Here is a 10152-nt window from a genome sequence, read left to right as displayed (position 1 = left end):
ACTCGTCGCGCCCCCCCTCCCCCCTTTGTCACCGCCCATCTTCTTTGTCCCCGCCGGCCTCCCGTGCGACCCGACGGCACCGCGCGTGGGTCTCCGTGCCTCTAATTTCTGCCTCCGTGCCAGAGCGTCCCACCTCCCTTTGTTAGCGCCGCAGCTGGGGGGGGAGGGGAGGGCTGGAAACGCACCCGCGAGTTTGTCTCTTCCACGGGGATTTGGGGAAAAATCCCATCACTTGCGCTCCCGCTAAGAGCTGTCTGCACTGGGCTGAGCCAGGAGCGATTCCATTGTCTGGCTGAGCACGCTTCGCCGGCAAGGTGTAGTTTGAATTCTACGCGAAAGGTTTTTGCGGCACACTAAGGGTAGGGTGGACACCTCTCCCATCGCTTGCCTAACAAGCAGCCCGCAGAACAGCAGCTCCCTCGGAACACCGCATGCTGCAGGTGCTGACCGAGTGGTGCCGTTCTCCCCTGCTGCTGCTGAAAGGACGGCTCGGCTCGGCTCGGCTCGGCTGCAGCAGAAGCGGTGCAAAATGCCGGGACCACGAGTGCTTGCCGCTGTTATCTCCAGGTGTTCCGAGTGCCACACGCTGTGTGTTAGTTGCTTGCTACAAGATTTATTGGCATTGCAGGGAGTAGCTGATCTCGCTCATCCTCCTTACCTACACTAAGCTCATTGCCAGCAGCTCTAGGATCTGAAGGAAGCCATTTTAAAACCCAATTCAAGAGAACGGATTATTAGCACCAGAAAGAAACCCACCCTGCCTGCTTGTTCCTAGAAGAAATTAATTCACAGATTTGAAAGGGAGGAATATGTGTCTGTGTTTTCTATAGAACTTGTTGAGACTGGAAGGGAAAAAGAAGAAGAAGAAAAAAAAAAGGAAAAACAAAAAGAAAAGAGGTTATTTCCAAATGAAATATGGGGAGTGAGGGGGGAGAAGCAGGTCTGTGTTTTGCTATGTATCCCAGCTGAAGGCTGCGGCCATGCATGGGAGCCACCCAGATAACTGCGGCAGCCTTTGGGCAGGGCTCGGCGCACTCATTGCAAATGCTCTGCAAGGCCACAGCTTGCTAAGCTGCTCCTTTCTGCTGCCCGGGTTTTCCTCCCTGCACCCCCGTGTCTGCCGGCCGCGGGCTGGATGCCACCCTCAGCAGTTCCCCAGGCAACCGGTCCGGTGGCAGAAACAGGCTGAGCTGCAAAGGGAGGGGAACAAAAAGCCCCGCGACGATTTCGCTCCCAGGGCTGATTTCCCATGGTGTAAAAGTGGTGTGGCTACATGAGCCAGGCAGCGGCAGTTCCCGGGTTGTTGTGCAGCCATCCCCGTCAGCCATATGAGTGTGAACAGGCACAAAGTGACCTCAGCACAGAGCCCGTTTAATGAAGCTCAGAGGATCGGGCCGGTTTTCTCCTATGCATCTTCTCCCCGGTGCTGTTGGGATTTGCATCCTCCCATCTGGGAGCTGGATGTGATCCCCTTCAGCCTCTGCTGCCAGAATGATGGCTGATGGAAGCCAGAGGCCCTCGCAGGGGGCAGAACATGGCCAAGGGCAGCCAATGAATGCCCCAGGGAAGGACTCGTCGTCTTTGTGATATCTGCATTGGTGCGATGTGCTGCAGCAGTGTGTGTGCTCACTGGGATGCTTTTCCCAAGGAGGAATTTGCTCTTCCTTTTGGAAACTGTGCGCCTACCACACATCCTCATCCAGGGACACCTCAGGAGGATGCGAATGGCTCGAAGATCTGTCAACTACGACAGAGGCTGGGGAGCTCCATGGTGTAGGGGCACGGTTAGTGGGCATAGTGGTGGTAGGTTGATGGTTGGACTAGATAATCTTGGTGGTCTTTTTCAGCCCTAAAGATCCTAAAGATTTGGGAGGATTTCACATTGGTGTCCAGGCTGAGGAAATGTTCTTGTCTCAAGCCGTGCTGGCCGGAGGGAAAGGGTGCGAAGCAGCACAAGGCCATGTGCTTGGCATGACTTCTCTGCAAGCTTGCCCCTACTCCTGCACAGCCCCGCTGCACAGCCTGGCCCAGGATCCTGAGAAAATCTCTAAGCTCCGAGAAAGTCATTAGAGCAGAGCCCTGCCAGATAGGAGAAGGTAAAACTGCAGACAGAAAGAGGATTATAGGAACAGGATCATGGGTAGCTCCAGGGCAGGGGAGGATCAGCAGTGGCGCAGAAAGCCTTTCTGTAGGGAAGAAAAGAGGGAGGGCTGGGAAGGATGACTGCTAGGGAGAGCTGCTGCCCTACAGTGCTCGCAGTGCAGGCATTTCTTGTTTTGGCTCATCCATGCTGAGGCTCACAGGTGTGCCCTCATGGCAGCAAAGGGCAGTGTGAGCACCTAACAGCATCTCAAACCGTGTGTAGTAGATGAGTATAAGCCACCGCAGTACAAAAGGGAGGTGAAAAATGGTGTCCGTGATTAGGAAATGATTGAGCAATTAGAAAGGCAGAGTTTTCCTGAGATGATGCAGGAGTGCTGATGAGGAATCGATCCCCACATAAATCTCCTCGCATGGACACCGGGCACGGCAAGGTGCTCTATTGGTGCTGTGGTCCCCGAGCCAATGGCAGGGGGGCACTTGGTGCTGTGTGCACGGCTCTCCAGGCATAAATATTAATAGGGTTCCAGCGCGGCACTAGTGCTGATGCAGCTGTTTCTTACGTTAATGTGGAACGAATTCACTGAATGCAAAAGAGCGAGGGATGAAAGAAAATATTCAGTTGCTAGTCTGAGTTGCTCTTGCAATCTGCTCTCAGTCGGTTTTGTCCTGAGCAGTCTCTTTGTGTGCGGTCTGAACCGAGATGGGGCAGATTTGCATAGCTGGAGAATCTGGTGGCAGATTGCAACGTTAGAGGGCAAAAACACTGCTGGAACTTCATTTGCAGTCCCCGGGTCGTGCTCTGGAACCATGACGACACGCAACCCACATGCCCGGGAAATGCTTCTTTTTGCTTCAAGCCTTGTTGTTTAAGCCTTATTCGCGTCCATCCCAAGGACTCTCATCCTTGAAAACCCAATAGCAACACACTGCCCCGCATCCCTATGGATTCAGCATTCTACCGAATCCACTGCTCGCTAGGACCTGGTGTGTTAATGAAGCAGGGGCTCGGTAACCGGGTTGAACAAAGCATTTGTCAAGGTCTCCTGTCACCACCCGCTCTCCCCTCCCTGCAGCAGCATTGCGGAGAGCAGCGCAGCTCCCTGCAAGGCAGAACTGCTGTCAACTCGTTAACACTTTCTTTCTCTTTGCAAAAGGCACCGCTGTGCAAATGGATTGTAAAGATCTTATCAGGCGTTGGCTGCTCTCAGGTGCCTCTGATACGCACCTTTCTGTAGGCTAAAGAAAAATAAAATGCTTTTGGAGGAGGAAAAAATGGCCTCAGATCATTTAAATATATCTATAATATTAAATCTCTAGCTTACAGAAAAATAAAATGGCTGTTTGGAAAGATCTCTTTCTTCTCTCTCCCCAGCATCAGCTGCTCTCCTGCACTGGGAGGAAGGAGAAGATCGGGGTGCCAGGCATTTGCAGTTGAGAAAAGCAGGATTTGGGGCGGCTGCACTGCGCTATGCTTTCAGGAGAGCAGCGCAGCCTCTCCAGACGGCAGGATTCAAACAAAGGCTTTGATCACTTGGGTTATGAAGCTGGAAGCGTCCTCACCAAACTGGGGCGGGTGGCAGACGCGGGCTCTGCTCCCAGCCCTGCTTTTTGGCAGCCCCTGCCCAGCAGCACACGCAGGCTTCGCGGGGCCGAGGGCACACCTCTGCCAGCCTGACTGCAGCGCCTTGGGCAAGCGATAAGCGAGGCTTATAATTAACAGCTTATCCTCAGCTCTCAGAAGCCAGCAGGTGCTCTTTCAATTGTTTTTGGTAGCGGCTGGCTCAGATCCTGAATCTGTTGCAGGAAGGTAGTATGCTCCCAAATGCTGTGAATTCCTTTGTCCTTCTCTCTTTCCCAGTTTTCCCATTCGTGACTCTCTACAAGCTCTGGGATGATTTTCACCTAATTTTTCTTGCCCCAGAAGAAGCACATAACAAAGGTGAGCTTTGTGGCACCTGGTACTTGTGTTTGCCTCTCAGCCCTGGGGAAGGACACCATCCAAGCGCTCAGCTCCAGCCACGCCTGGCACAGCTTCTCCAAATGCACGGCCAAGCTGGGAGATGGCTCCTCCTGCTTTCCAAGAGGCAGCAGGGAGGGATGCTCTCAGCTGCTGCTCAGAGGTGGGACACAGGCTTTTGGAGGTGCCTGCTGGGACCCCACGGGACTGAGAATACAGTAAATATGTGGTAACATATTCCTGGGGTAGCACGTTCTGTCAGCTCAGCTATTGTCTGGCCTGCTGCCGCACTAACAGGTAACGCACCCTTCTTCTTGGATTTATTCTGCATTTATGCTGGTAGTGCTAAGAATTCTGTTACATTTGAAAACTTTTATCCCCAGAGAACTGGGGACTAAGTGACGTTTCTGAAGGTTACACTCTCTATAATCATCACTCACATGAACTGGGTGCCAGCAGCAGTTCGACGCTTGCTGCTAGGAAATCGGATGCACCCCCAATATCACATACAGATACCAAACTACCATGTGGGATATTTGCTTTTTGTGCTAAGCCCTGTATCCAACACAGCAGGAAGCAAAGCAGATGCCAGCTTGAGGCACCCCATCTCTGAGCAAACGCATGGGACTGCCAGGGACAGTGCCAGGCTGTTAGCTCCGCTCCCTGCCTGGGGAGGAGGAAGGGAAATAATCAAAGCTGATTTTGTCCAGCTGGTTTTGTTGAGAACGGAAAAGTTAAAAGGCTGTGGCAGGACTGTAAGAAGTAATGAAAGAGGGTGACTGTCTGGAGAGCTGGACTGAGACACTGGCACTTGGTGCTCAAGAAAGGGGAAAACTGTGTGCAGACATGCCTGGACAATCCGCAGGCTGCAGAACTAGCAAGGACTATTCAGTCCAGGGAGGAAAAGAAGATTCATGGAAATTCTGCCATCAGCAAAGGAAAAGCACCCAGAAAGACAGGGAAGAGGCCAGCAGTGCAGCCAGTCCCACGGCCACTGCAATAACAAACTATGCTTCCTGAAAAGGCATTTCATTCCCCACCAAAAGCAACCTGAACCTCAGTCAGACCATGGCTTATAGGATAACCAACACTGTGTGTTGAGTCAGAGATTTCCAAGGCTAGAAACATAGCTGTGTGCTGTTTGAGCATTAGACTGCCTCAGCCCTTGCACTGGGAGCTGCAGCAGCTTCACATTCTTTCTAGATTCAAGCGCATCCTGGGGATGCTGACACCCAGCCTTGGTCCTGTTGGTGGCCTGAGGACAGAAAGACAGCAGCATCCATCATGTGTACTGAGTGCCATGTGGGATTTCGGCATTCCTTCCAGCAGTATAAGGAAAAACATTGCTCAGTACCATCTTTTCACACTTCTCTCAGCCTTTCAAAAGCTCATTTCCATTAAGCTTTTGTGTCCCTTCTTCCAAGTCCTATCACAGCCTTGTCACAGACATGTAGTAGCCAATTGCAGCTGCAATACAGCTTCTACGTGCCGGAGTCAGACCTTGCAAGCTGTCTGGGGTTTCTCCAGGGTGAAGTGCTTTATCTGTGTAAAAAATATGATTTCCACTTGATCACACAACCTCTTCTTGTCTTGAGGGAGCGATGAGTCACTCAGTGTCAGTGCCACGTCCACAGACAGACCCACGTGTCTGAGAAGCTCCGATAGATCTATGACAAGTTCCTCCCATGACTCATAACAACAAAAAGAAAATATCTAAACCATTTGCTCTGTGCTCAGAAAGCTCCTTGAGATCTGAGTTATGCAGATATTCATTCAACCGCAGGGAGACAGGCAGGATTGCTACACTTCCAGTCTGCAGATGAATGAAATGAAGCAGAGTGGAAGGCATTTGAATACGGCGCTAGGGAAGCACAAAGTCTGATTTCTGGCTGAGGACGCTGCAGCAGGTCACAGTGAGCTGCTGGCCAGCCTTCTGCACCCCACCCCATCAGAAATGCCAACAGCTGTGGGTACCAATCCCATGAAAAGAAGAGGCTTTCCCCCTGGGGAGGAGCTGCTACCTTAAGTCCTTTGGAAGTCAGGAACTGGATTTCCCTCAGCGATACCTATCCAGGAATCCTCAGATGCACCTAAGGTCCCGGCACCAGGGGGCTATTAGAGCAGTTCTGCTAACATTATAATAAACATGTAATTGCTTGCCATCTAGATTTTACATTTGCTTATGTATGCTTTCCCAGATGTGAGCCTTTCAGGAGGAATTGACCTTGATATTGCTTTGGATCATGTAATTCATAGTAGGAGTTCAGTGCACTCTCCTTACAATTCCTTCTGAAATTCAGCTTGAATTCTCTTTTGGCCTTCTTTCTGGGCCCACAGAATGTGGCTGAACAGTGCTTGGTACAGATATTTTGAGACTTTGGGTGAACAAAGGACTGTGATTACGTTAGGACGGCCCAGGAGCAGTTTCCCATCGCAGCTGAACACCTCTTGCTAGCTGCTGCTTCCTCTTCCTCAGCTTGCCTTCCTCAAGGAGCTAAACTCGCTAACCAGAAGGAACAGCTTTGGTCAGCTTAGCTCCCCACACTGACTCATCAACACATCTGACAAGGCCTAGGAAGCAGGACCAGGGCGGCTCCACCTAACATTGCTTTAGTTTGCCACAGCAACTGTATGGTAGAAGCAGAAGCACTTCTCCCTTTCTTGCCTGCTTGTGCTAGCCTTTTGCTGCCCTCCATTAGACCAAACATTTGAGCAGGGGTATGGCCAGTTAGATGAAAGGAAGTTCAATATTCAGAGCAAGGTGGGGACCCTGGAAGCCCAGAGCTGCAACAGTTGCAACATCGTGGTACCACTAGACTCACTGGATGGAGCAGCTGGAGGGTTTCCGTTGGCTTACTGTAACAGGCATTTATTCCTCTGCAAAAAGACAACAAATTGAGAAACCAGGAATATTCTGAGGCAGAGTCTTCACTTGATACATGTTAATGGTCAACTGCTTTTCTCATGTATCAAATGTACATCTTATTCCTACAGAAAAAAACTGCAGAATCAGTGACAAGTCGTGTCCCTAAGGGGTCAGGGCTGGGACTGACACACTGTAATATTTTCACCAATGCATTGACAGTGGAATCCAGTGTACTCTCACCAAGCTTGCGGATGACACCAAACTATTTAGTGCAGTTGACATGCCTGAGGGATGGGATGCCATCCAGAGGGACCTTGACAGGCTCAGTCAGTGAGCCCAGGAGAACCTCACGAGGTTCAACAATGCCAAGTGCAAGGTCTTGCACCTAGGTCATGAAAACTGCTGCTAACAGTTCAAGCTGGGGAATTAAAGAATGGAGCACAGCTCTGACAAAAAGGACTTGGGGGTACTGGTGGATGGCAAGCTGGACATGAACCAGTAATGTGCCCTCACAGCCCAGAAAGCCAACTGTATCCCGGGCAGCATCCAAAGAAGCATGGCCAGCAGGTTGACGGAGGTGATCCTGCCCCTCTCTGCATTGGTAAGATCTCACCTGAAGTACTGTGTCCAGATGTGGAGAGCTCAGTACAGGAGAAACATGGACCTCATTGGTGTGCGTTCAGAGGAGGGACACAAAAATGATCTAAGGGGCGGAACAGTTCCTATATGAGGACAGGATGAGAGAGCTGGGGCTGTTCAGCCTGGAGAAGAGAAGGCTCTGAGGAGACCCGATAGTGGCCTTTCAGTATCTAAAGAGGTGTTTCAGGATACGTTTGGATCTGAGAGATGGGATGTTTCAGGAGCAGAGGCAAGTAAACTATGCACTCAGAGCAGCACAGAAGGTTATGGGTTTTATTCAACACACATACACTTGTACATACACAGGCATCCATTTTAGATAATCCCCATAAGTGAGAAGCAGAAACTCCCTAAGCAAGTACACTATTACTTACTGACTCTTGAGAGACGGCAAACCATCAAAAAGAGAAAGAAAGAACAGGTCCCTGCTTCAAGGTGCACTTTTCCTCTCTCTCCCACCACAGCCTCTTTCCTGCTTTTTACTCTCCTGGGGGTCTGCAAGTTTTTTTCCATGTGCACACTGTATCCGCGTGGACAACATGTGATACAGAGCCCAAGTTGAACACCTACTTGCAAAACAAGTCTTTGCAAAAACAAGATAAACTGCCAAGGTCAGCTCTCTCTACAAAACAAGGTATTTGCAGCTCCTGCAACAAGTATCAGTTTCCTTAAAACTGTCAGGATACTTTGTGTCATCCCAGGAGCATTCTTCAGTCAGGGCCCTTTAGGTCCCCAACACAAGCGGGGCTATGGAAAAGAAGGGACAGACTCTTCAGCAGGGTCCGCTGTAATACGACTAGGGGAAATGGTTTCAAGCTAAAAGAGGGGAGTTTTAGACTGGATATAAAGAAGGTTTGTTTTTTCTTATTTATGGTAAGTGTGGCGAGGCACTGGAATAGGTTGCTCAGAGATGAGGATGCGCCATCCCTGGAGAGATTCAGCACTAGGCTAGCTGGGGCTCTGAGCAGCCTTATCTATCTGTAGGTGTCCCTGTTCAGTGCAGGGGAGTTGGACTAGATGACCTTTCAGAGCCCTTCCCAACTCAAAGGAGTTTGTGATTCTATGAAAATATTTGCTTCTTTCAGCAATATCCCAGTTCATAATCATGTGCTTTACATCTGTTAGCCCTTAAGTTATCAGTAAGGAGATCTACTCATGGTTTAGAGGGAAAAGGTGGGCTGCAGATTCAGTGTCTAGGATTCAGTTGCTCCCATGGGCAACATTACTTCCGGAGAAGAACAGGAAAAATAGAAGCGCATGCCTTTAAACCACACTCCTGGGGCTAGGACCTCATCACAGCAGCAACATAAATGCATCCCTATATACACATGCAGTGCTTTTTGCTACAATATCATTGCTTTATCATTGATTTTCTATCAGATGCCTCACTGCAGTTGATGTTCATCCTGGCCTTGTACCTGACAAAACAGACAGATGACAATCAGCTCAGCTTTCATAGCAAAATAAAGATGAGCATGTTAAAAGAAATGCAAGAGGTTTCCTGTGCTGCTGGATCGTGCTCTCCTCTAGTTTTGCAGGGGCTCTGACAGCCTCACAGCACTGTAATTAGAACATGTGTTTCACACTTGATGGTCTGGTTCTGCACATTTCCACTCACCCTTCACAACTGCGTGGCAAACCAGCATGCTCACCTTCCATTTACTTGCCAGGTGAATACTTTTCTGAGCTTGAACATGGACCCAGCATGATTTACAGGCAACATTTATATTTCACAAAAGACCTTAAATATGTAGAACTGCATACATGCAGAAGGACCCTCTAAGGGCACTCTAAGCCCTTTAAGGACTTGCTTTAAAGGTCTGGAGGTCTCAGGATCCCAGGGAAAGCTACCAGTGCTCTTTACCTCTGAGATGACTTCTGAGGAGGAGAACAGAACATGGTGAAGTAAATGCAGTCACCCCTCTTAGGGAGGGAACAAGGCTGTAGGCAGCCTTATGAGCAACAGAAGAGACCTACAGTTGGTGGTGTAACACCAAGGGAGAAACAAGAGGACTGCTGCCTCAATTCCTACCCAGCAGGAGAGGCATGCTGGGCGGAAGCTCTACTAGATCAGAGCCTCCACTAGGACCGCACAGAGCTGGCTCTGGCCTAATGTAGCAGAGAAACTGGCTCCGGGCATCTAGAAAAAGATTTACCTATGTGAATAAATGTCTGCAAGGCCCAGCACACCTGCCTGTCAGCCTAACTTCCCTTATGTTGATGGAAAGCAGGGCTCAGCAGAGGCCCAACGCAGCTCAACCTAACTGTGCCCCACACTGCTCTTTTCCCCACTGGAAAACCTCTCCCACCCGCAGGTGCTATCACAGGCACCTCACCATCACCACCTGTGCAGCTTCTGATAGAAACACTACACAGCGCCCGCTTTTTTTTTTTTTTTCCTTTCTCCTTTCTCTACTTCAGACCACAGCTTTAGCTTCAAACGCAGAGCAAACCTGTGGCTACCAGAAGCAGAAAGATGAGAGTGACACAAAGAGAAGAGCTCAGAGCCCACCAGCAGCCCGCAACCAGCACTCAGCCCTCCCAGCGCAGCTTTGCCACTCGTCTGCCTCATTACCTCCAGTGAGGC

This window comes from Meleagris gallopavo, chromosome 3 (assembly GCF_000146605.3).
Source record: "Meleagris gallopavo isolate NT-WF06-2002-E0010 breed Aviagen turkey brand Nicholas breeding stock chromosome 3, Turkey_5.1, whole genome shotgun sequence".
Classification (NCBI taxonomy): Eukaryota; Metazoa; Chordata; class Aves; order Galliformes; family Phasianidae; genus Meleagris; species Meleagris gallopavo.
This window is presented reverse-complemented; position numbering follows the sequence as displayed.